We start from the raw sequence: 4,064 nt of genomic DNA on the forward strand, positions 1-4,064 counted from the left end.
GACAGCATTTAAACGTGCGTTTGGCTGCATCTCAATGAATCTTTGACAAGTTTTCAAAATGTGCGATTGAGATGAGCACAGTTTACATTTAATATTGTTTGTTTTGGCGTGATGGGAATTGATGCTTGTCAACAAATTATTTATAAAATTTGCTTAAATTTAATTCCAATTTCTCACTGGGCTACTTTTTTTCGTGCTTACCAACACAGTGACAGATCCTCTCATGCCGACCACTGGTTCAACGCTTGTCCGTTGTTGGACCTTCTCTGTAAATATACGTTCTCTGATATATGTATGTATGCATCAGAGAACTGCAAAACTCACTTTTTCCTTGAATCAGCTCATACGCAAAAGTTTCTGTTCAAGTCCAGTCACTGAGCGAAACACAGCGTTGAGTAAAAATCAGTTCATGTTGCCGAATCGCTCATTTGCGTACAATATGAGCCTTCGGTCCGAAATGCTTTGCTCACGTTTGCTCACTTCACGAAATATTTAGCTCATGCTCGCTCACTTTACGAAATTTTTAGCTCACTTTCGCTCAGTGATTGGAATTGAATAGAAACTTTTGCGTATGAGCTGATTTAAGGAAAAAGTGAGTTTTGCAGTTCTCTGGTATGTAAGTATATAGTTTTTGTATGCTTTGTTCGCGATCAGCTTATGTGTCACATGCATTGCACTAAGATTTGGTACACAACTTATATTTTAGTATGTATTTGTCATCCCGTCGATATGGAGCAAGAAGATATTTTAGAAAAAATACGTACAAACGCCTACACATTGTCAGCCCGACAAAAGGGAAGGAGCCATGTTTGGAATATATTATCTGAAATTATTAAAGAGGATGGCACTATTTGGAATGGATTTACATATATACTGCCAATCCTGTAACAATATTTTAAAATATTTGCCAAAAAATTCTTCAAATTTAAACAGACATATGTATGTAAGTGCTGCAAAACGCTTAAGGAGACGGCGCTTTTATTAAAGCACAGTGAGTTTATTCATATGCGTTGAGTTTGCTCATACCCATTGAGTTTGCTCATAGGCGTTGAGTTTGCTCTTTTGTGTTTTTGTTTTCATTCAACACGATCATTGTTGAGCCGAATGAGCGAACGCTTGAGTAGAGCTGTTTCAACACGAGCGTGAATAAACTTAGCAAGCAAACGAATTTACCGCAATTGAGCTGAATTTAGCTCAGTAGCGAAAACATTCACGAATGCCATTTTGAGCGCTTGAGCCGAATGTGCTGATAGTTCGGGTATTGATCGTGCATGAACATTTTTGCGCTCAACGGAAGCCGTTCTCTGGTATGCATGCCCATGAGTACACTCTCACCGAAGAATTTCGTTTTGCTTTTCGTTTATATTTTATTCCATTTTGAACAGCGCAAAATGTGTACAAAACAATGCCACACAAGACATTTTTTTATGTTCTCTGTCTCATATACTCAAGAATGTGAAGAAACATAAATAAACATAAATAAATTTATTATTAAATTTATTAATACATTTCGATTCCCAAAATCGCTATGTAAAGTACTTATAGGTGAATTGGTGCCGCATGATGTGCAGAAGTAGAGTATATCTTTTGATCTGCGTTTCCTGGCGTGTTTGCATTTTTACGGGCATGGCTCTTACCAAAAATGCGTTGGTAATAGTTATATGCTCTCTATGAGCCAGTCCTTTGTGTCTAGAGCTCTGCACTTTATTTCGAAATTAATTATGGATATTAAGGGCAGTGAAATTTATTTCCCTTCAAGCGCGCAGTCTGTTTCAGATACAAAGAAGGGGTAAGATAAATAAATAAAAATAAATATAAATAAATAAATAAATTTTCTCTCAACGATTTTGCACGAAATTTGGGATCAAGGGCACAATCGGCGCAATCGATTGTACCCATATTGGGATTGTTTCACCCTCAAGCACAGACGCATACATATCTTTATTATCCATTTGTGTTTTTGTTTGTTTATTTTTATTAAAACAGCTGTGTGTCAGCAAAAAGCTTTTTACCTCACGTGGTGACTTTTTTAAGCTTTTTTCTTATGAGGTTTGAGCAAGAAGAGCCTCACAAAATATGCCTCACAAGAAATCTCTCAAATTTTTCCTCTCAACTCAGTTGAGAGGTTTTTTCAGAATAGGGCTGTATATGTTTAGTCGCGGTAAACGGGTTTTTAAAAAAAGTCAAAAAATCAAATTAGATTGCAACGTGGTGACGTTGATGGCGATCCAGAACAGACTACTTTATTTGATAAAATTTACTTAAAATGAAGCTTATTCTAATTACAACTTGCTTATTAATAATATTCACTTATTTTTAACATATTATTGCTGAATAAGCATACTTTTATTGATTCCAATAATTCTTAGGAAATTTACTTATTAAATTAATTTTTGTTTACTTTATTTGTTTAAGCAAATTGCAAAGGCCGGAAATGGTGTTATGTTGCAATTTGCTTTAACAGTTGTCAACTGCATTGACAGATGTTTTTACATACGTAGTCGTACATGTAACTACTCCCTCCTTTATAGTAGAATTCTCCTGAATTCTTTTATTTAATATTATTTTTATATATTTGTGTTTTTTGATAATGACAGTAGCTACTAATATAATTGTAATTATGCTTAATATGTTGCAAATATGAGATATTTTCGTATGTATTTTCAATTTAAAAATGTTTTCTATATTTGATTTATGTTCTTCTAATATTTCGTCAAAAGTAATTTTTTTCGTAAAATTCTGTCTGTCTTTGTATTTTAGAGTTACAATATTTTCTTTTATATCTTCAACAAAATTTGAAAAATAATAGTCATTAATTTTAATTGAACAATTCTTCTTCCTCTTAATTGGCGTAGACACCGCTTACGCGATTATAGCCGAGGTAACAACAGCACGCCAGTCGTTTCTTCTTTTCGCTGCGTGGCGCCAATTGGATATTCCAAGCGAAGCCAGGTCCTTCTCCACTTGGTCCTTCCAACGGAGTGGAGATCTTCCTCTTCCTCTGCTTCCCCCGGCGGGTACTGCGTCGAATACTTTCAGAGCTGGAGTGTTTTCATCCATCCGGACAACATGACCTAGCCAGCGTAGCCACTGTCTTTTAATTCGCTGAACTATGTCAATGTCGTCATATATCTCGTACAGCTCATCGTTCCATCGGATGCGATATTCGCTGTGGCCAATGCGCAAAGGACCGTAAATCTTTCGCAGAATTTTTTTCTCTCGAAAACTCGTAACGTCGACTCATCGGTTGCTGTCATCGCCCAAGCCTCTGCACCATATAGCAGGACGGGAATTATGAGTGACTTATAGAGTTTAGCTTTACACTCTTATAAAAGATTGTACCTGCTCGATTAAGTTCTGCGGCTCGAATTATTTTCTCCAGCAGCAGCTTGAAGAAGCACGATAGAGAGTCACCCTGTCTGAAACAAATTCAGACATCGCGTGAAATCGACGAAGAGGTGGTGTGTGTCAATTCTCCTTTCATGGGTCTTTTCCAAGATTTGGCGCATGGTGAATATCTGGTCGGTTGTTGATTTTCCAGGTCTGAAGCCACACTGATAAGGGCCAATCAGTTTGTTGACGGTGGGCTTTAATCTTTCACACAATACGCTCGATAGAACCTTATATGCGATGTTGAGGAGGCTAATCCCACGGTAGTTGGCGCAAATTGTGGGGTCTCCTTTTTTATGGATTGGGCATAGCACACTTAAATTCCAATCGTTGGACATGCTCTCGTCCGACCATATTTTACAAAGAAGCTGATGCATGCTCCCTGGCTAAATGAGATAAGCCGCCCCCCCCTAATGCCACTACATGAATACACCACCACCACCAATACACCACACACACAGAACCTACATTCCACAGGACCCACACATCAACACTACCCACACGCGAGAGGACATCCACACACGCAAACACATACCACACGGGTGAAAAGGGTCAACTAAAAAGTTTTTGGCCAGTCTCGTTTTGATCTACGAACGAAGCATACGTATCGCCGCTTGACCTCGCGCCTCGATCAGTATAGTTCCGCACACTCTTTTTAATTAATTAAAAGTATA

This window comes from Bactrocera neohumeralis, unplaced genomic scaffold (assembly GCF_024586455.1).
Source record: "Bactrocera neohumeralis isolate Rockhampton unplaced genomic scaffold, APGP_CSIRO_Bneo_wtdbg2-racon-allhic-juicebox.fasta_v2 cluster09, whole genome shotgun sequence".
In the NCBI taxonomy this organism is placed as follows: Eukaryota; Metazoa; Arthropoda; class Insecta; order Diptera; family Tephritidae; genus Bactrocera; species Bactrocera neohumeralis.